Here is a 24,263-nt window from a genome sequence, read left to right as displayed (position 1 = left end):
GGCTGGAGAGATGGCTCAACCATTAAGAGCACTGGTTGCTCTTCCAAAGGACCTGGGTTCAATTACCAGCACCCACATGGTAAATCACAACTGTCTGTAGCCCCAGTTACAGGGGATCCAACACCTTCATACAGAGTATATACTGGCAAAACACCAGTACACATTGATTGAATAAATAAATCTTTAGAAAAAGAAAGAAAGGCTCTTCCTGTAAGCGGCCTGAGGTGACCTGTGAAGATGGTTAGCTACTCTCTTGACCCAGAAAACCCTACAAAATCATGCAAATCAAGAGGTTCAAATCTTTGGGTTCACTTTAAGGACAACCTTGAAATTGCCCAGGCCATCAAGGGTATGCATATCTGAAAAGCCACCAAATATCTGAAAGATGTCACTTTAAAGAAGCAATGTATGTCTTTCCGGTGGTATAATGGTGGAGTCAGTAGGTGCGCCCAGGCCAAATAGTGGGGCTGGACACAGAGCTGGTGGCCTAAAAAAAGAGTGCTGAATTTTTACTAAACATGCTTAAAATGCATAGAGTAACGCTGAACTGAAGGGTTTAGATGCAGATTCTCCAGTCATTGAACACATCCAGGTGAACAAAGCAGCTTAGATGTGCTAATGAACTTACAGAGCTTGTGGATGGATTAACCCGTACATGAGCTCCCCCTACCACATCAAAATGATCCTCACTGAAAAGGAACAAATTGTTCCAAAGTCAGAAGAGGAGGCTGTGCAGAAAAAAAAGACATCCCAGAAGAAACTGAAGAAACAAAAACTTATGGCATGAGAATAAATTCAGCATAAAATAAATGCAGAGACAAGTTTTTTTTAAAAAAAAAAAAAAAAAAAAAGAATAGCTAAAACAATCCTGTATTCTAAAAGAACTTCTGGAGGTATCACTGTCCCTGATTTCAAGCTCTACTACAGAGCAATAGTAATAAAAACCTCATGGTATTGACATAAAAACAGTCAAGTGGTCAATGGAATCAAATCAAAGACCCAGACATAAATCTACACACCTGATTTTTGACAGAGAAGCCAAAATTATACAATGGAAAAAAGAAAGCATCTTTAACAAATGGTGCTGGTCTAACTGGATGTCAGCATGTTGAAGAATGCAAATAGATCAATATTGTCTTAATTAAGGTTTCTACTGCTGTGAAAAGACACCATGGCCATGGCAATTCTTATAAGGGAAAACATTTAAATATTACTTACAGTTCAGAGGTTTAGTCCATTAATATCATGGCAGGAAGCAAGGCAGCATGCCGGCAGACGCGGTACTGGAGAAGGAGCTGAGAGTTCTTACATCTTGGTCCACAGGCAACAGGAAGGACTCTGAGGTTCACAGTGTGCATAGCTTAAGCAAAGAAGACCTCAAAGACCATCCCCACAATGATACACTTCCTCCAATAAGGCCACATCTCCTAATAGTGCCACTTCCTTTGAGCTTATGGGAGCCAATTACATTCAAACTACCACACATAAAACTCAAGTCCAAGTGGATAAAAGACCTCAATATAAACCCAGATACACTGAACCTGACAGAAGAGAAAGTGGGAAATAGCCTTGAATGCATTGGCTCAGGAGACAACTTCCTGAACAGAACACAAATTGTGCAGGCACTAAGATCAACAATTAATAAGGGGGACCTCATGAAACTGGGAAGCATCTATATGACAAAGGATGCCATCCTCTGAACAAAGTGGCAGCCCACGGATAGGAAAAGATTTTTACCAACTACACATCCAATAGAGGGCTAATATTCAAAATATATAAAGAACTCAAAAAACTAGATATCAAGAAAACAACCCAATTTAAAGATGGGGTACAGATCTATCTAAACAGATAATTCTCAATAGTGGGAACTCAAATGGCTAAGAAACACTTAAAGAAATATTCAGCACCCTTAGTTATTTGAGAAATACAAATTAAAACTACTTTGATATTTCATCTTACACCTCTTAGAATGGCTAAGATCAATAAAATGTGACAGCTCATGCAGGTGAGGGTATAGAATAAGGGGTACACTCCTCCACTCCTGGTGGGAGTGAAAACTTGTACAGCCACTGTGGAAATCAATGTGGTAGTTCCTCAGGAAGATGGGAATCAACCTACCTTAAGATCCAACTATACCACTCTTGGTTATGTACCCAAAGGATGCTTCATCCTACCACAGAGAAGTGTGCTCCATCAGGTTCGTTGCTGCTCTATTCATAATAGCCAGAAATTGGAAACAACCTAGATGTCCCTCAGCAGAAGAATGAATAAAGAAAATATGGTACACTTACACAATGGAGTGTTACTCAATCATTAAACAAAAAATAAATAAAATCATGAAATTCACAGGTAAATATATGGAGCTAAAAAAAAAATCATCCTGAGTAAGAGATCCCCAGCCCGGAAAGACAGATAGGGTATGTGTTCAATTATATGTGGATATTAGCTGTTAAGTCAATGATAACCAAGCTACAATCCATAGACCCACAGAAGTAAGGTATAGAGTAAGGGACTTGGGGGGAGGGGAGGACAGATAGACCTCATTAAGAAAGAGAAAAAATAAGATGGGGGCTGGAATGAGAGGATCAAGAGGGGCAGGGGAGAGGGGGATGAGGGAGGGGATATTGGGAGAGACAACTAAAATTAAGGGCCATTTAAGGGATAGAATGGAAACCTAATACAGTAGAAGCTTTTGTGTGTGTGTGTGTGTGTGTGTGTGTGTGTGTGTGTGTGTGTGTGTGTATGAAGGTAATCTAAATGAAAACAAAATAATAGGAGAAACAGAGCCCTACCTGGACATCTTTTGTCATCAAATGAAGCTTCCAGTACTAGTATTGGGTTACATCTAATTGAGTTTTTGGCCAAAGGAGTCCCATTTGTGTTTCTGATTCTTGGTACATACCACAACACAAGCCAAACACTTCATTCCAAAGCAGTTTGGTGAGGTCCTTTTCAACCATCTCATGGATTCAAAAGTTCCGTTCAATCAGATCTCATAACATGGTCAGAACCAAAAAGTCCCAATATTTCCTTTTAATAATATAGCTGAAAGACTTGTACAAACCACAGTTTCTGATAAAGAATTCCAATTCCAAGGTGATTCTCCACCTTCACAATCAATGTTGTAGAAAAGATTCACACCTCAGCTAGCTGTTGAGGAAAGGTAAGTTCTAAGATCCTTTTGAATACAACATCCTTTTAACGTCTCCTCTGGAACTTCCTGCTTTAAGTTTTAACACATCTGTGCATTAGGATTCACTGGTTAAGCAAATTAAAGGTCTTGCTCGTACACCTTCCTAGAAAACTCTGTGAACAGAGGTAGAGGTGCCATGAGCATTGCATTGAAGGAGGAGCCTAAACAGCTAAATCTGGAGTGCATAAGGCTTATTCACCCTTTACATAAAGGTCCAGATGCTGGAGAGATGGCTCAGTGGTTAAGAGCACTGGCTACTCTTTCATAGATCCTGAGTTCAATTCCCAACATTCACATGGCAGGTCCCATCTGTCTATAACTGTAGTCCCATGGGATCCAATTCCTTCTTCTGGTAAATGTATGTGCAGGTAAAATGCCCATACACATAAATAAATAAATTTTATATAAAGATCCGGGTGTTCTGAACCCCACTTCCACACCGATTCTGTTTCCATGTTTAATAAAATTAAGTCTTTTGTTCCCAAACAAGCAGCATGCTCTATCCCTTACCCTAGATTTTCTTTCATCAGATGAAGAGAGACTATCTCACCTAGATCTGCACAAAGCCGCAGTAAAACTCAGATAAGCTACCCAACACCTACACACATACATACACACACACACACACACACACACACACACACACACACACACATGCATACACATACTCCTACACACACACATACACACACATACTCCTACACACACACACACACTTCAAAGATAAGACTTCCTTTATTTAAAACGAAAGAAGGAGGGTGCAGGAAAGGAAGAAAAAGAGGGGAAAGGGGAAGAGGAGGGAGGGGAAGACCGGGAGGCTTGGTGGGCGTGGTCTGAGGGAGGGGAGAGGTCAATGTCCTTTCCACCCAGCCCACCCTTCCCTGCACAGTGAAAACAAGCTCACTTGTGATTGGTGCCCAGAGGTACACGCCCACAACTCCTCCTAGCCTGTGGCTGAAGGGAAACAGGGAGAGGGGAGAGGTCGCCAAAACGCCTGGCTGGGAGTATATGCAAACTAAATCAAACGTATTGTTCAAAATTTACAGTGGGTCATCTCTTCTTTTTCTTATTTCTTTTCAATATCGAATGAAGGGCTGACCAGCAAGGTCAAACTCCCCTTATTAATGAGGCATTGCTGGGGCTCTGTCCCATTAGGGCGCTCAGAACGGTGCATTTACTGCAATTTGCAGCACTTAATAGAGAAAGGTCAGAGCGGGTCACGTTCAATTTCCACTTGGCAGAGGGAGGAAAAATGGAAGCAATTCATTTGCACAAATTTGAATAATTCTTCTCCGTCTCCTTTTCTTTATCTACTTATGGATAATTCCTGCATCTTACCTCACTCACAATCATTTCAGAGCTGCCAACTGCCAGATTTCTATGAAGGCTGTAATGGAGCTGACAGATTCTATGAATCCAGGTGTCAAAATAAAGCCACCAACCCCTTCCCCCGCCCGCTTCTCACGACAGGGAATAGGAGTTGCCTCTTGTGGGCTCTTAAACTTATCATAAATGTATCAAGATTGCTGTGGGCCATGAAACAGCTGTAGACAATTAATCTTTCCACAATTCTTCGGCATAAGAATTGCTTTCCCCCCGCAAAGTAACATCTGCCGTGCCGAGGTGATTATTCACGGCCGATGGGCGCCACCACAGTTTTATGCATAGAGCCATCAGTGGCAATGAAGCAAAATTTATAGTTTTCCCTGGTTCAGTAAAAATAACATTTCAGCTGCATTAAAACATCATCCATCAGCATTGTCCCAGAGCCCCGAGCCCCATCTCATCCACAGAAATTAAAAAGTATTCATTTTAATGCTAACTTCTGAAGCTTGCAATACCACGATTGCCTCTGGGGTGGGGCACGGCCGTGGTGGAAGACGGGAGAGAGAGGTTGTTATAAAGCACAGGCCAACGGAACAGCAAATGTGCTACTGCCTTCCGAGGCAGCCCAGATTACTGTCTTATTTATTCATAACCTCTGAATGCTTAATCAAAAATCCTCCCATCAAATTGAACAACTACGAAAGAAAGTTATTTCACACAAACAATATAATTCCTTGCTTCAGGGGAGAGACATCAACAACGCCAGGCAACCACTGCCTTTTCCAATGCAGCAGGCGTTTTGCTTCTTTGAAACAATTGTTTAAACTTGTCTTGTGGGGTGAAACACCCCCCTGGGGGGGGGGGCAGTCAGCATTTGCTCTTGTACCTCACTCAGCTTTATGGTGGAGGACTTGGCAGTTCCCTCTCAAAAATGAAAGAGCCACCTGTACTTTGGATCTCAACTTAGAGGACCAGATGAGTTTGATACCTGGAGTAGCAGTCAGAGGTCACCATCCTTGAGTAAAAAAGGTCAGAAGTTCAAGGTTAACCTGGGATCGGTGAGACCCTGCCTCAAAAAAAACCCACAAACAAAAAAATAAAAATAAAAATAAACAAAACGATGAATTGTAGAATCAGAGTCATGGATATTTAAACTGAGTAAAATCAAAGAGAAAGGAGCCATGAGGTCAGTGGATCTACTGGAGCCTTTATACACAGTGAAGGTCTCCAAATTTAGCAATTTGCAAATAAAATACAAATGTCATATCCACACTCACACCCGCACATTTAACTCACCCACTCTTCTAATACTGACATTTCTTAAATGTCATGTAATTAGTCTGTCCAGTCATCATGTACTTAAAAATATGTTTCAAGTCCCATGCCACATGCTACAAATGAACATAAAGACAGAGGTCCTGCTTTTGGGCAGTTTATAGTCCAAGAGAAAATTATATAGACAAATAAATTTACGGTGCTAAGTGATCGAACAAAATCATGAGCAAGGAGCTAAAGTTATATTAAAAACACAGCTCATCTGGGAAGGCTAGAAGAAAGACATCAGTTAAATACAGTTTACAAAAAATAGTCACTTAAATACTTGCCATTTGAGGCATCAGCAATGGTGTCATTACCTCTCAAAACATTATGATTTGAGGTCATAAACAAATTGACTTAGAAAGTCCTCAAGACAGACTAAGGAGTAATGAGGTAGGAGGTAAGATTTTGGCTAAGAGCTACAGCCAACGTTCCAGTGAGCTGCCTGTAACCAAGGTTTTATAAGGTGTGAGGTTCTATATAAAGGATCTCTCAAAAATCAGTGTTTGTCCTTGGCATGTTTTCATCCAAAAGCAAAAGCTAATCATTTCTAACTCATTGGAGATTCTCCTAATTTCACAGTCAATGAAACACGGGTTACACAGCAAGCCAGAAGTTGAATTTCTCAAAGGTTAAAGGGCAAATTCAAGTTGCTGTGTCAGTGAATCTCAAACCACAGGATGCTCCGTGCAGATCTGCCATGGCAGAATAACCTCAGCATGGGGGTGAGTCCTGACCTGACAGCCCCCGCCCCCCACCCCCCGCCCCCCGCCCCCCTGGCCCAGGAGAGCACAGATCCTTGGTGCAAGCCTCCACCACAGCAAAGTTCTCTGACACCTTAAATGTTCCTTCTCTCTTTGGTGTTCTGATGTTAAAGGATATATTTTTATAATATTTTTTAGCGACTTGGCGACCTTCTACGACAGAATGCCTATAAAGCGCTTCAGTTAACTTGAGCTCAATCAGGTTTAAGGGGAGTGGTTTGAATGAGAAATGTCCCCATAGTCTTGGGGGACATAGCCGGGGGCCTGTTTGAGGAGGCTCAGGCTTCATGTGCCTGACATCACAGGCCAGCTGCCCGCTGCCATACTGTCTCCACCCTTAGGGACTCTAACTTAGTTTGTGTTTCTATTGTTGTGAAGAGACACCATGACCATGGCAACTCTTATAAATGAAAACATTTAACTGGGGCTGGCTTACAGTTTCAGAGTTTTTAGTCTGTTATCATCATGGTGGGACATGACAGCGTGCAGGCAGACATGGTGCTGGAGAAGAAACTCAGAGTTCTACATCTTGATCCACAGGCCCCAGAAGGAAAGCATGTGTCCCACATGGGTGTAGCTTGAGCATAAATGAGAACTCAAAGCCCACCTCCACAGTGACACACTTCCTCCAACAAGGCCACACCTACTCCATCAAGGCCACACCTCCTAACACTGTCACTTCCTATGGGTCAAGCATTCAAATAGATGAGTCTATGGGGACCATATCTATTCAAACCACCACAGTATCTGCAGGTATAGTACAAGTTTCCAAGGGAGAAGCACAGTTTTATCCAACTGTGATACCTATGGCACACAACAATGGCCAGCAATGACAAGCTATCCTCAGTGATACAATAGCAGCATTTATATCTTGGGGGTAGCAACAGTCATCTAATTAGACTTAGGGCCCACTCAATAGGAGGGAATTCGTGCCTGGTACTATAAACCTAGGCAACTCCCTGTGACTGGTGAGGTCATGGACCCCTTAAGGAGAACTGACTCTTTGCCAAACCAGTATAATTTCTAACTGCATTCTAAATGCCTACTTTGTACTAGTCAGCCCTGCTTTGTACTAGTCAGCTCCTTTTGTACTAGTCAGCCCCTTTTGTACTAGTCAACCCCGCTTTGTACTAGTCAGTGTACTTGGTACTAGTAAGCCCTGCTTTGTACAAGTCAGCCCTGCTTTGTACTAATCAGTACTAGTCAGCCCCTTTTGTACTAGTCAGCCCCCTTTATACTAGTCAACCCTGCTTTGAACTAGTCAATGTACTTTGTACTAGTCAACCCTACTTTGTACTAGTCAATGTACTTTGTACTAGTCAGCCCCCCTTGTACTAGTCAGTGCCACTTTGGTAGAGGGTTTTCCATAAGCAACAGGACTTTTCTGGAGAGTAAGACATGGATGTGATTTAACAGGAATAAAAACCTGAGAATGAAAATAGCCAGAAGTTCTGCACAAATTCACATTTCAGGACCCAAGATGGTCACTCTCCACAAATTTGAAAAGGCCACTGCAGTAGTCCACAATCACTAACAAACTTCTAAGATATCAAAGAAAAGGACGATTGCTAAACAGTGGGTGAGAACAAGCTTCAGCGTTTTAAATGAAATGAAAAATGGACTCAAGATGTATTTTACACTGAATCCTAAAATAAATGTGGATATTCCTGAACATTGGAAAAATGAAAATAAGGTTCTCTCCCAATGAGCTGGCCTTGCCCCTGTTCAGGAGTATGCAGCTGGCCAGTGGGGGGAGCCAGAGGTGTGTTCCATCCCCACTTCCCCAGAGCGTTTCCTACAATGCCCCAGGTCTTTGTAGTCCAGATGAAGACATGTGGGCTGAAGGAACTACAATGTGCAGGATCCACAGTTGGCTGCACAGTATTAATTAGTAACAGAAGGGCCCACAGGATGCTGGTGTGCTCAAGTGCCAGGACAAGAAAGCGTTTCTCAACACTGACTTGGGAAAGAAGTCTTTCTCTCCTGATGTTGTTGGTCTACACTAAGAAGATGTGTTACTGCCCAGGGCTGTCAGCCTTATAACCTTGATGTGGATTGAGAGCTGGCTATGGGCTGACGGTAAGTGTAGGACCATAATAAATGTAAAGTCTAGCTCCCACATTCAATAAACTGCACCACACAAGACAACCTCAAGCTTAACTATGACCAATAAAAGAACTGTTAAAGCCAGGGGTAATTCAACTATCACTTAGCATTCAATAAACAAGATTCTAGGCACCATTCTAGCAATGTAGTGACCCATTATCTATTTTTAAAAATTGAAAGTAAAGGCAAATAATCGATAACCAGGCAAAATGATTGGGTGCCAAGAAAGTCAAATTTCAAAACTTTTATTTTGTGTGTGTATATAGTACCAAGGGCTCGTGAATGCCAGAGAAGTACTCTACCATTGAGCTATAGCACCACCCCTCAAAACTATTTTTTAAAAACTCAATTTACAAAAAATGCCTGGTAGGTCTGTTAGTAGAGCGCTTGCCTAATATGCACAAAGTCCTGAGTTCAATTCTCAGTGTCACATAAACCAGGCAAAGTGGCATAGACCTGCCATTCCAGCACTGTAGAAGCAGATGGATCAGAAGTTCAAGTCATCCTTGGCTATAAAGAAAGTTTAAAGCCAGCCTGAGCTAAATGAGAGAGACCCTGTCTCAAAAAACAAGCCAGGCAGAGTGTCACATGCCTTTTAATCCCAGCACTTGATAGGCAGAGGTAGGCAGAGCTCTGTGAGACCAGGACAGTATACGCATGAGTTCCAGGGCATCCAGGGTTACATAGTGAAACCCTGTCTCAATAAAAGAAAGAAATAGAAACATTACTAACAAAAGATAGCATTGCTTTGGAAATAACCCACATACACTCCCTTCCTGCTGTAGGAAAGGCTCCGTGTCCCAGGCTGACCGCTGCCCTGCTGGGTTCTAAACATCCTCCACTCTATCCCTTGGGGTCTCATTCTAGAAAGCTGAGAGAAAACTCCATGGTGAAACCAGGGCTTGTGACAGGGACCTGGGAGCCAGCTGACCCTGTGCAGACTTTTCTGAAACTTTTTCAGAGTGAGAATCTGAGTTCATGGCTGTCTTTAAGGCTTCCAACCACAGAGATGCAATTAAAAAGGAAAGACACTAAAAAGTATGCTTCCTTGTTGCCAATACCCTCCAGTCTCCTCCCAGTAACCAAAATGGAAGAGACCATCTCACATATATCCTTGGATTCACTGTGCTGGAGTAAAGGAGGAACAAGAAGTAACAGACACAGTGAGCCTCCAGATGTCTACTTCTGCAACAGATCCTCCACTGACAGTCAGAACTGGATATGACCAACTAGAATTACGCCAGTTAAGAGCGATGAGTGAAAGAAGTGTCCAGGGTTCCAGCAATCAAGGAGTCAAATGTCTGGAACCAGAAGGAGACTGTACTTCAATCTTACTAGAGAGACTTCTGCCAAGTCCCTGTCCCTCTCACACCCAGAGCAAACCTACAGGACCAGCCACCTTATCCCTAGCTGGTAACTTAATGGGCCAGCTGGATACGGGGACTCCACTCTTATCTGGAGGCTTGAAGGTTTCCAGGTCACTGTGACTTGTACTGGAGGACTGATGGACTTCAAAGTCGAGTGAGACCAGTCTGCAGCAGTGTTCTGTGGATAGGTGTGCTGCGGTGGACGTGTGGAGATCAGAGGACAACTTGCAGGGTGGGTTCTCCCCTTCCATCGTGGGCCGAAGTTATCAGTCTTAGCAGACAGTACCTTTATCCACCCAGCCGTCTTGTCAGGCCTGTATTTCATTCCCTGAGAACTATCTGTTTATCCCATTAGCTCATTTATGGATTGGACTGTGTGATTGCTTATTATTTCATTTTTTAATCTCTGCATACTACAGATAATATTCTGTCAGATGATGGGCTACCAAAGATTTTCTTCCACTCCATAGTTTGTCTCTTCGTCCAATTAACCATTTCCTTTGCTGTGCGGGAGCCTTTTATTTTCATTCTGTGCCATTTGTTACTTGTTGGCATTATTTCCTGAGCACCTGGAGGCCCTTGAAGGATGAGAGTATGGTTGTGTTTAAAGCGTTTTTCCTGCCTTTCCTCTAACTGGATCAGAACTTCAAGTCCTTCATTAATGTCTTTGATCCACTTGGAGTGGGATTTTGTACAGGGTCAGAAATAGATACTAATTTTCATTCTTCTACATATGGATAGCTAATTTTCCCAATGCCATTTGTTGAAGAGGCTGCCTTTTCTCCAGTATATATTTTTGGCATCTTCATCAAAAATCACAGGTTACAACCATGTGAGTTTGCATCTGGATCCTCTGTTCTCTTTGGCTGATTTGTGCCAGTGTTGTTGCTGCTGCTGCTGCTGCTGCTGCTGCTGCTGCTGCTGCTGCTGCTGCTGTTACGGCCCAGATACGATACTCCAGCATTATTCATTTTGTTCAAGATTGCTTTGGCTAGCAAGGATCTTCTGTGCACCCATATAAATTTTAAGATTTTGTTTTCTATTTCTGTGGAAAGGGGCATAGGAATTTTGATGATTGAATTTTCAGATTGTTCTTGGTCCACTAACCATTTTCCCTATATTTATTCTTCTAATCCATGAGCATGAGATGTCTTTTCATATTCTAGGATCTTCTCCAGTGTCATCCTTTGGTACTTTAAAGTTGTCATCATAGAGATCTCTCACTTCTTAGAATATTTTGTTTTGTTTATTGGCAATTATGAATGGGATTGTTTCCCTCATTTCTTTCCCAGCACGTTTGTTGTTATTATTATCATCTAGGAAGGCTACTGATTTTTGTATGTTACTTTTATATCCTATCATCTGCCGAGGTTTTTTGGTGGAGTCTTTGGGTTTTTTTACACATAGAATTGTATCATCTGTAAATAAGGATACTTTGGCTTATTCCTCTGTGTCTCTTTTGTTTCCTTTTCTTGTCTTATTGTTATAGTTATGACTTTAAGCACTACATTGAATAATAGGGGGAGAGCAGACACTTGTCCCTGACTTCAGTGGAAACACTTTGAGGTCCCCCACCCCTTTTAATATGGTGTTGGACATAGGTTTGTGGTGGTATTTTACTTGTACTGAAATGTGATTTTAATTGTATGTTAATAAATAAAGTTGCCTGGGGGTCAGAGTTTTAGAGCCATAGCAAGTGCGTGGCGGTGGTGGCACACGCCTTTAAGGACCTGGAAGGCGGTACATACAGGCAGTGACAAGGCAGTCACGTGTTTAGGTTTACAACCAATGAGAAGGCAGAACAGCTAGACTATATAAAGACATACACACAGGAAGTAGATCCCTTTTCGAAGAGCTCTCTTGGCTGAAGCAGGATCGCTGATGCAGGAAGGGTAAGGCTCTTAGTTCTGACCTCTTGGCTTTCTTCTCTGAATCAGCTCTGTGTTTCTTATTTAATAAGACGGTTGGTTACATCTACATAGGTTTGCTGTACATAGCTTTCACTGTGTTGAGATACGCTCCCTCCATCCCTGGTCTCTCTAGGCTTTCATGAAGAAGTGCTACTCATAGCTTTTGTTGTTGTTGGGATAGGTTCAGTCCATTCCTAGTCTCTCCAGGCTTTTGTCGTAAAGGAGTGTTGGATGTTGTCAAAAGGATTTGCCACATTGCTTGAGATGAACATGTGATTTCTGTCCTTGTGTCTGTTTATGTCATATATTACATTTACTGATTTGCATATTTTAAGTCATCCCTGCTTGTTTAGAATGAAACCAACTTGATCAAAATGGTTGACTGTTTTTATGTGTTCTTGAATTCAGTTTTCAAGTTTTAAGAATATTTGCATCTATGTTAAACAGCGAGATGGGTGGCTTACTTTTTTGGCATACCTTTATCTGGTTTTTCTCTCAGGGTAATACTGGCCTCATCAAATAGTTTGGTAGCATTCTTTGCATTTTTACTTTATGGGCTGCTTTGAGAAGCATTGACGTTAATTCTGAAGATCTGGTAAAATTCACCAGTGAATCCATCTGGGCCTGGAGTTTTTTTAGTTGTGACAATTTTTTTTTTTCAAATCACTGCTTCAATCTTATCATTTGGTATAGATTTGTTTAAATTGTTTTTATATACTGGTTTGATTTTGGTAGGTCACATGCATCTGGAAATTCGTTTGTTTTGGATTTCTGGATTTAGTGGAATACAAATCTTTAAAGTATATCTTTGTGATTTTTCTGAATTTCATTGGTATCTGTTGTAGAATCCCTAATTTTACTAAATTTGGGCTTTCTTTTCATTAGTTGGGCTAAGGATTCATTAATCTTGTTATATATTCAAATAATCAATTATTAGCTTCATTGATTCCTTGTTGCTTTTTTGTCTCCATTTGATTAATTTCTGTCTTGATTTAAATTATTTCTCTCCATTTCCTGATTCGCAGGTTGGCTTCCTCTTGCTTTTCCAAGGCCAGAGGTGCACTGTGGGACTGTCATTGACAGCACTCTCATCTGCCACTGTAGGCAGCTGCAGCTATAAACGTCTCTGTCGTTGTTTCCCGTAGATTTGGGTGTGGTGTATCTTCATTTTCATTTGATTCGAGGAATTCTTCATTTTGCTTTTTATTATTTCTTCAGCGATCCATTCATCATGTAATAGTGCACTGCTCAATATCCAAGCATTTATGTATAGTGTTCTTGTTTGTTTCTGGGGATTACCCCATTGTGGTCAGGGAAAATACAACAAGTTATTTCTATTTTTCTATATTTAGTAAGACTTGCTTTGTGTCCTCTCATATGACCTATTTTAAAGAAAGCTCCAGAAGCTGTGGCAAAGAATGTATATTCTTCAGTTTTTGGGTAGAACGTTCTATAGATGTCTGTTAGATCCATTTGATCTCTGATGCAATTTAACTGAGATGTTTCTCAGCTTGTTTTATGTCAGAATTGATGTCAGAATCCTGCCTATTGGTAGAAGTGACATACTGAAGTCACTTACCGTTGTTGTGCTGAAATTGACAGGCTTCCTTACATTTCCTCATATTTTTGTTTTAGGAAATTGGGTGCACCAGTGTTTGGTGTATTTATGCTTAAAGTTGGGATGTCCTTTTGACGGACTATTCCTTTCATCGTGATAAAGTGAATTTCTTCAAATCTCTGACTAAATGTGGTTTGAGGTCTATTTTGTCAAGTAGAGCAGTGAGACCTGCTTGTCTCCTGGTCCCGTTTGCTTGGACACCCTTTTTCCTCTTCTGACTCTAAAGTTGGTCTGTCCTTGATGGTAACAAATAGGCCTGCTTCTTTTGACTGGGGCACAGAGACCATTAATACTCAGTTATTATTGGAAGGTGTGTGCTGATTCCTGGAATCCTGTCCACTTTGTGGTGTGTGCTCTCCTGTTCCTTGTCTGTTGCTGTCTAGATGGTACTCTCCTGTGGCCTTGGAATCCTGTCCACTTTGTGGTATGTACTTTCCTGCTCCTTATCTGTCCGTTGCTGTCTAGATGGTACTCTCCTGTAGCCTTGCAGCCGTGTCATTGTTCTTTTCTGTGAAAGGATTCCTTCAGCTTTCTCCTACGAAGCCAGTCCATTGGTCATAAATTCCTTTAAACTTTTTATTTTGGAAATTTTTTTCCTCCTTCAATTCTGACAGATAATTTTCCTGGAAATTGTTGTCTGGGTCAGCAATTGTTGTCAGATCTTGAAGTAACATCATTCCAATTCCTCCTGGCTTTTAAAGCTTTTGTTAAGGAATCTGCTGTTATTTTAATGGGACTTTGGATGACTTGTAATTTCTCTCTTGCAGCTTTCATTGTCTTGTCTTTGAACTATAGTGTGGTGTGGAGAGGCTCTTCTCTAGTCCTATCTATTTGGTGTTGTAAATACTTCCTCTACCTACATGGGCATCTCTTTCTCTACATTTGAGAAGTTTTCTACTCTAGTTGTATCGAAATATTGTCTATGTCTTTAGAATGAATTCTCTACCTTGTCCATAACCATGATTTGTGGATTTGGTGTTTTCATAGTGTCCCATAGACCTTAAATATTATGTTCATACTTTCTTAGTAATTCATCTTTACTGTATCCACTTTTTCAAGACCTGATATTTTATCTTCTCCTTGGTCTGTTCTATGAGAAATACTTTCCACAGAGCTTCTTCTTTGACTTACTTTAGTTCCAGTTCAAGTATTTACATTTGATTTTTCCCAGATTTTTATCTCTTTATTAATTTTCACCTTCATATCCTGTATTGACTTCCCTATTTTGTTGGGCTGTTTGTATTCTCTTGGAGTCATGAATCAATGCATTTGTGCCACTTTGGTTTATTCACATGCTTAAAATGGTTCTTCTGAATTCTTTGACTTAGATTTCATATGATTCGTTCTTTTTTTATTCATCTATTTATTTTACATCCCAGCCGAAGCCTCCCCTCATCCTCTCCTCCCAGTCCCTCTCCCCCATTCCCCCCTCCGACCCCTCTCTTCCCTCTCTCCCCTCTTCTTCTGTCTCCATCCAGGAAAGGGCAGGTCTCCTATGAGTATCAACAAAACATGGCATATCAAGTTGCAGTAAGACTAACCACCTCCCCATGTGTTAAAGCTGGGCAAGGAGACCCAGTATGAGGAGTAAGGTCCCAAAAGCCAACAAAAGTCTGAGACTGACCCTGTTCCTGCTATTACAAGTCCCATAAGAGGACCAAGCTACACAACTGTACATATATGCAGTGCCTAGGTCATTCTCATGCAGGCTCCCTGGTTGTCAACTCAGTCTCTGTGAGCCCTTATGAACCTAGGTAGTTGATTATGTGAGCCTTCCTGTGGTGTCCTTGACCTCTCTGGCTCCTACACTCCTGCACAAAACCCAAGTCCAAGTGGATCAAAGACCTCAACATAAATCCAGATACACTGAACCTGATAGAAGAGGAAGTAGGAAATAATCTCAAACACATTAGCACAGGAGACAACTTCCTGAACAGAACACCAATAGCAAAGGCACTAAGATAGACAATTTACAAATAAAACCTCATGAAATTGAAAAGTTTCTGCAAGGCAAAAGACACCATCAATAGGACAAAATGGTAGCCTACAGAATGGGAAAATGTCTTTACCAACCCGGCATCCAACAGAGGGCTGATTTCCAAAATATATAAAGAACTCAAGAAACTAGATATAAACAAACCAAATGATCCAATTTTAAAATGTGGTGCAGATCTAAACAGAGAATTCTCAACAGAAGAATCTCAAATGGCCGAGAAACACTTAAGGAGATGTTCAACACCCTTAGCCATCAGGAAAATGCAAATCAAAATGACTCTGAGATTCCATCTTACACCTGTCTGAATGACTAATATCATACAATTCATTGTTATTGGAAACCATTACTATGGAATTAGTATTTTGGGGGTCAGGAGTGGTGTTGCCTTAGTTTTTCATGTTTTGGGTTGTCTTGTGTTAGAATTTGTGTTTCTGGAGTTAAATCATTAGTTGGATTTTTTTTAATACTCTTAATTTTTCAATGGATGTATTTTCAATATTAAAGGTGAATGAGCATATAGTAGGGTTGAGGTGTCATTTTTCTCTGCTATACTACTGTTTGAGGTACCAGACTCAGCTCCCAATACTCTACCAAGAAAGAAATACCATCTACAAAATCAATCACTATAAGAGTGTAGACACACTATGAAAATACAGTAATGTTCAAATAATAAGCAATTACTTCTTAATTCCAACCATTTCAGGAAGAAACACTGACTTCACAAGTGCTGATCACAGGTACTGACCACAGGTGCTGACCACAGGTGTGTAGCATGAATCTTAAAGAGTCTTATTAATAAAAACAAACCTGGAGCCAGTTATTGGAAGATCAGAGAGACAGAACCAGCCACAGCTTCCTCAGATCAGAGAGACAGAACCGGCCACAGCTTCCTCACCTCTGCAGTTCCTCAGCTGATCCTGTTTCCTCAGACTGGAAGCTTCTGTGTCCTCATCCCAATGGCTCTCAGCTGAACTGCTGCTCAAAAGCCTGAATGCTTAACCAGCCAAATATTTCTAGTTTCTGATACTCACACCTCATATATCTTTCTGCCTTCTACCATCACTCCCTGGGATTAAAGGCTCACTTTCTGGGATTAAAGGCGTGAGAGTCATCATGCTTGGCTGTATCCTTGAACAGATGGATTTCTGCCTCTGGAATGCTAGGATTAAAGGTGTGAGTGCCACCATTTTCTAGCCTTTGTATCTAGTGGCTGTTCTGTCTCTGACCCCAGATAAGTTTATTAGGGTGCACAATATTTGGGGAAACACAATACCACCACATTAATAACATCAACTGAAGTCTCCAGGAAGAAGATGGGGCCCCAGCTCAGGCCAGAACCACACTTGGCCGATTGTGATGGCTCACACCCATTGGATATACTGAAGAAGGCAGAGGCAGGAGGATCCCAAGTTTGAGGCCAACCTAGGAGAAGCTTCGGCCGGGGCTGAGCCACAAACAGTGGTGGGACCATGGAGGCAGCGGCTGCTGCTCCGAGTTCCTGGCTGCTTCTCATCGTGTTGGTGACTACGGTGATGCTGCTTACCTGGGACAAAGGGTTTACCACTGCTTGTTCAGAGAAGAATTGCCAGGACCATCGTGTTACAAGAAAACATCGACAAAGGTCAGTTTGGAAAAGTTTGGCAAGACAAATGGTGGGGAGAAATTGCTGTGAAGATTTTCTCTTCTACGGAAGAACATTCATGATCCCGAGAGACAGACATTTATCAGACTGTGATTACTCCAAACCACAGAGGAGGCAAAAAAAAAAAAATCTACAGGGAACCATGACCACGCCTAACAGTGACTTTGAAATCTTCAAAAAGATGACAGGACTCCACAATGATGATTCCATATGGACTATGATAAAGCCATTAAGCTGATTAACACCACCAAAAGATCGACTTTGGACTACAAACTACTCGGGACAATTTTGAGATGGCTAGCTGAGATGATCCAGCCTGACAGACTACTTGAATAAGGACTTGAAACAAGCCCTGCACTTTGTCATTATGCAGAGACTAGACAAATGATACAGGACTTGACAATTAACCCAAAAAATTTTTTCAGGATCTCCTAAAGATGTCTTCACCCCCAGAAAGCAGAAAGTAATTTTAAGAACATGACACCCATATTCCCAAGAGGTAGGATGGGAGTTTTTTGGTTGTTTAATGAGTTATGGATATTGTCATTATTTGATGGTTAGTTACAAGTTGTTAATTGTTAATGGTCAAGAAAAAAGCTGAACAAGGAGATTAGATTTAGAGTTTTTGTTTGAAAGAAAAAAGGAAGAAAAAGAAAAAAGAGAATACAGATATGAGATAGATCATCGAATCTATTCTGAGAAAAAAGATAAAGAAATAATAGGATAAATGGGTAGATTACCGAAACTACACTAAAAAGAAAAAGAGGAAGATATAAAAATGACGAAAGGTAGATTACTGCATCTATTATGAAAAGAAAAAACACTTTTAAAAAGGAACTACTTGTTTTAAATAAGTAATGAAATATATATATAATGGAGTTTTTTGTCTGAATCTGTCAAATGTTAATGGACAACGCACCATCGAAATGTAATCATTGCTCACGTTCCCAGTGGTTTTCTAACTCAATCAGCCACCACTACACACCCACCTGCTTGCTGCCCTCCTCCATCTACTATCCCAGAAGGCATCACTCTTCCTCCCCATGCTTCCTCACCACTTCCTCCATGTTGGAAACTCCCAAGACTTCTGTTCCTCTCCTTGATGTCCTTCTTCACCGTAGTTAAGCTTCAACTGCAAAGTCCCATAATGGAACTCTTTTCTAACTATCTAGGAGAAGGACACCCACCCCTTTACTTATCTAGTCCCCAGAGACCCTTTATCTACCCAGTCCCAGCACATGTATGAGTTTACGCCTCCCTCTCCCTGCTTTTGGTACTGGGAACCTAACTCAGGCCTCATGCGGGCTAAGTGTATGCTCTACCACTCCTCTCTTTGTGAAGGGAGGTTTTTTGAAGTGTCCTGTTCAGCATTTACATGTGCCAGTGTTTAACATAGTATAAATTTTCAACAAATATTTAGTGAAATGGACATATAGAAACAAATAAGCTAATCACTGGAGTAAACTAGTGAATCCAAGGCCAGCCTTGGAATAAGCTAGTCATTGGAATTAACTTGTGAGTCCAAGGTCAGCCTTGGCTGCGCACAGTGGCACACACTTTTAATCCCAGTATTCTAGAGGCCAAGACAGATAGGACAGACACTACTACTGTGAGTTCCAGGACAGCCTAGTCTATATAGCTAGTTCTAGGCAGCCAGAGCTGCACAGTGAGAACCTGGTTAAAAATAATAATAATAATAATAATAATAATAACAGCCTGGACTATACAGTAGGACCTTATTTTTAACAAACAAAACAGGGGCCACTGGGGTAAGGACACTTACTCCCAAGCCAGACAACCTGAGTTGGATCCCAGGAACCTACATGGTGGAAGGAGAGAACCAACTCCCGAAAGCTGTCCTTGGTTCTTTCAATTATGCATGTGCGTGCATGCACACACAAATAAATAAATAAATGTAATTTTGAATATTAAATTTAAAAGCCATTATTAAAAGTCATAAGGAGAGTGAGACCCTCATTCCAGGAGGAAAGGGACATAAAAGGAGCACATTTATCGAACACAAGCACAGCAAGGACCTCAGGAATCACGGCCTTTGTCCAATTCATCTTGCACACAAAGAGTAAAAACAGTTCACTTCACACCACGCAGCTCAGTGAAGAGCCGGGAAGCCAACCTCGTCCTGCCATGCAGGGACACCATGGGGAGGAGGATGGGAATGAACTGGAGTTCCATACAGCAAGGGTGCTGGGCACTTAGTCACTTCTTCTCCATTTGGGTTTCAAGGTGAGACATAAGAGCCAGAGGGACACCCTTCTCCTTCATTGTTCCCTGGGCCTGTGCCCATTCAACTTGCATCTGAGTAATAATGTCTCCTATGTGCTGTCACTCTCCAGGAGTCCTTGACTCTTCGCAGCAGATTTGTGGGAAATGGAGGGTGAGGGGTTGCTTTTTCTTAGAAGATGCAGAGGAGCTAATTTCCCTCTCTCCTCCCCCACACACATTTCAAACTCATCCATCAGATCTCGGCAAAGTACAACACTCAAACAACATGAATAAAAGCCTTTATATTAAATTCCTGTGGGCGAACCCTGCAGATGGAGCAGAACAATCTGATCCTAGCAAGTTAAATGGTTTGCAAATCACAATGTGCTGCACCCTTCAGATGTACCCTTCCCTAAAATAAATCACCTAGTATTATCATAACAGTATTTAGGAAATTTGCAAGTACATCGGCATGAAAGGGGTTCGGTTCAGAACAATCTGCATAGATATTTACATCTGTATGAATTCATTTCTTGGGTCTCCAGCCACTGGGAAACATGCAACTAATTTTTCATTTGCCTTGGGCCATAATAGATTGATAGGAACACCGTGAGACAGGAGACGAAAGACAGGAGTGTGAAGGAAGGAGGAAGAGAGACAAAGGACCAGAGTCAAGACCAGTAAGGAGATGGCCTGTGCCATGCCCTTCAGGAAGTAAGAGGGCATACAAAGGTCACGGGACCAGGTATAAGATATCCTGACTGATAGTAATCACAGGAGAGAGAGAGAGAGAGAGAGAGAGAGAGAGAGAGAGAGAGAGAGAGAGAGAGAGAGAGAAAGCATGCACTTCATATCTGCAGGTTCCAGTGGAAACTTGGAGGGCTACCATAGGAATTTGATCATCTGCAAGTTTTGTTATTTGGAGTAATCTTGCATGGATACAGGGAGGGAAAATGTATAGGCACAGGCATATACTACATGTACACTCATTGACACAAAAACACATCTCTTACCTCAAAAGGAGTAAGAGATTGTTCATTCTGGATAACAATTCAAGTTACCCCACATTCCAACTTCCAACATGATAACTGTTTCAGTAAGGTTTATAATAACAAAACAAAGGAAGTCATCAATCAAGGCACATTTTGAATACATTGGTGGAAACATCGGGTTCAAGTTAAAGCAGAGCAGGGTCTCTACTGAGAGGCCTCGGATGCTATCTGACCAGCATTCTTAGGCTTTGGTTGGTGGTCTGTTAATGTAACACATTGCAGAAGTTCTGACTTGTTAGTCCCAAGAGTGTCAGATCAGACACAAAGTAGAGGGGGGAGGAATGGCCATTAACAGGCGACAAATAGTCCCAGAGGAATTGTTAGGCTGTGGACCTGCAACATGCCAGTATCTCCATAATGATTGAACTTCCAGTCAGCCTTGCAGAAAGTGTGGTGTAAAGTGTGGCTCTTTCCAGGAATTTCTGTTCCCCATACCTATACACGTGTCTACATGTATAGCCATCCACGCATTTATTGTTACGTCCATGCATCCATTTATGTATGTTCACATGTATGTGTACATTCCTCTACACTTGTGTACATGCATATGGATATAGGTGTATGCATTTGTGTCTACACACATATACAGGTTATTACCAAACAAAAGCTGCTAGTAGCTTGCTCTTATTTGCACACCATTTTCATTCATCTCAGGCCTTCGTACCACTTTGTATTGTTTTCCTGTTGTTGCTACACATTTGAAAACAATTTGCCAAGATGAGAACTTAAAATTGGCACAACCTAACTTCTATGACGATTGACTCTCCCATCTAAATTCCCATGTGAATGTTTGTCTAGGTGTGAGATTTAGAAAATCACAAGCTGTTGGCCTACCCAGCACTAGGTCAACTGTAGGCTCAGCTGCTGTCCCTTGCTAAGAGAGTGAACCATCTGTGCAAGACTTCTGGTAAGAGCAGCCACAACACACATGCCCTTCCAAGTGCAGCCTGCTGCTCTTACCCAGCCTGCCCACTGGCTCCCCCTCCATCATTCCACCCTATGCCTAATCCAGAACCACAGAGGGAAGGGGACTCTGTGGACCAGCCTGCCAACCTAGCTAACCAGCAGAGTGCCAGCCTATGACTCCATGGTGGCATTTTCCCCCCTCACTTTTGTTTCCTTTCTGCTCCTGCTAGTTCTGAGTCACATCAAGGAACCACGATAGACGAGCTGGGAAGATTTCTCTCTAGTTTGGCAATATAGACAAAGTCGATGATTTGTATTTCCAACTCCCAAATTAAATGGGAAAAAAAATGGGTTGAGTTCATGGTGCTGCTGTATTTCAGCCAAAGGTTGTTTCTCTAGTAAATACAATAGCTATGCATTTCTCAAGCCTTGAAAATTCCAAGAGCAAATCCTTCATTCTCCAGAAGCAAAGGGGGCTTAGTACACTGGAGACCATTTAGATCTTCATTGTCACCCCTGGAACTAAAAACACACCTTCTATACATAGAACTATTTACTGTAACTGAACTTCATTAGTGTAAAAGATATTATTTCATCTTAAATGTTGAGGTCTTACAAATATAAAGGACTTGGAAATGGATGACCGCTTCTCTTGTCAAGCACATTAAACTCATCTCTATTTGATTTTTTTCGAGATTGTGAAGCACAAATTACCCAGAAGGTATCACTCTGAGTCTCTTCTCCAGCCTGTAAAGTCAACAGTTACAGTGCTAAAGTTTAATCAGCCCCATAAAATGTGACTCGGAAAGTGACCTAGTGTTGCGCCTGAAGTACAGCTCCTACATTAAAAGCACTCTCCACTGCTGCCAGAGCAGTGTTATTGGAAGAGGCAACTAACAGATACCCGGACAAAGATGAGGAAAGGAGGGGGGGAGAAGAGCCAAATGGGAGAGAAGGGCACACAAATCCCATCTCCCAGCATTCCCCTAAGGGGATGCAGTTGCATAGATCAATGCACAGGTTGAATAATAAAGGACTTTTCTATTATTTCAGGCAGAGGGTGCCATGAATTTCACAGTGAAACCAGACAGAGCATTTCCTTCCTTCTGGCACACACCAAGGATTCCAGTAGAGAGAGAGGGTGATAATGCCTGATCAGAGGTCAGTGGCAAATTTCAGCACTGCACCCATAAACTATTTATCAATAAACGAAACTTTGAATGGTCATCACACATACCAGGAATATAGATAGCCTCACCTGAACTCACACAGATTCGCCTTACATGTACATCAATGGTTTTCTCATTGTTGCTATTCATGGTTTGGGTGGGATGGATTTGTTTCATTTTTGCTTAGCTTTGCTTTGACAAGCTCTCACCATGTAACTCTGGCTGGGCTGGAACTCACTGTGTAGCACAGGCTAGCCTTGAATTCACAGAGATCTTCCTGCATCCACCTTCTGAGTGCTAAGATTAATGGTGTGCACCACTACACCTGGCTTATTTGCTCATTAGTAATAACTTTACATGAGTAAGAAGTTGCCACTGGTTAGAACTGAAGAGGCAAGCTTAGAAAGCTAAGTTAAACAAGGCGTGATAATTTTATAACATAGAGGATGACTAGTTCAAAGCCAGCCTGGGCTATATAACAAATGAAAAGGTGAAGTTAGTTAAAACACTGCCATTTTCATGGAATCATGCACAGTAAAATGCACCAATATCCATCTTTCTGTAACTAAGAGCGCCTGTGAACAATCGGAGATTCATCTTGTGGGACATTTTTCTAGCCTTCCACACATCTATGCAACCAGTGCAACATCCTTATATCCTCTGGCCCTGTATAAAAATTTAAATGGGCACCAATCTAGTATCTCTTAGACCATTTTATATCCCTGTTAAATCTTCCCTCCCCTTATCTACATATGTAGTTGTGTGTGTGTGTGCATATGCGTGTGCGTGGGGGGGGGGGGGATGGCCCCATTCAGTTCATAGGAAATACACGTCTTAGAACCGAGATCAGTTAAAGCTTACCCACGGGCTCTGCTGGCAGCTACTTCCCCCCCCCGGCCATTTCTCAGACAGAAGTCAGACATCAGCCCACCATGTTCCCCACACATCCATCGTTTCCAAGCATCCCCACTGAAAACACCAAGCACGAGGTGAGAGGCAAGCACACTCCACCCTCGTCTGTCTGGAGGAAGAACGGGAGTGGAAAGCACATCAGCGGTTCTCCTCAGACACCATTTGGGAGTCTCCACTCTGGAATTCTCTTACATCTTCAAGGTATGACAGTGTTTAAGAATCATCCACCTAGTTCTTGGCCATCTTTGTAAGTCTTACAAGGTAGTCAGTCTTGTCCTACCAATCTGTTTCTGACATCTACCAACACAGACTCTTGGCTGAAACCACCTCTCTAACATGGTCTTGTGCATTTGCATGTGTGTGCATACGTGAGTGTGTCCCACATTATCCATATAAATACGATCATTTCTTAAATGCATACTCCGATTTTACAGAATGTTTAGTAAATAAGCATTCTAGCTAATCTGAAAATTCTTTTTCAATATAACTGTTAAAATATAACTATTCGGGACTGGAGAGGGGACCTAGTGGTTAAGAGCACTTGCTACGCTTACAGAAGACCCGTATACAAGTACCAGCACCCATATGGTGACTCACAACTATCTGTGACCTCATTTCCAGAGGATGTAACGGGCATGCATGCGGTGCAGGCAAAACATTCGTAAACAAAGTAAAATAAACTAATTAAATTAAAAATATTCTAAAGTGTAGTTATTTAAGTGACTTGATTCAAATAAGGTAACAGCTTAAATATGCTTTTGA

General features: G+C 41.6%; 1 pseudogene; it reads left to right on the top strand.

Annotated features, from left to right (window-relative positions):
- Window positions 1–237: 237 nt before the first annotated feature.
- Window positions 238–787, top strand: LOC131920811 (large ribosomal subunit protein uL22-like; annotated as a pseudogene).
- The last annotated feature ends 23,476 nt before the right edge of the window (window positions 788–24,263 follow it).

This window comes from Peromyscus eremicus, chromosome 10 (genome assembly GCF_949786415.1).
Source record: "Peromyscus eremicus chromosome 10, PerEre_H2_v1, whole genome shotgun sequence".
In the NCBI taxonomy this organism is placed as follows: Eukaryota; Metazoa; Chordata; class Mammalia; order Rodentia; family Cricetidae; genus Peromyscus; species Peromyscus eremicus.
This window is presented reverse-complemented; position numbering and strand designations above follow the sequence as displayed.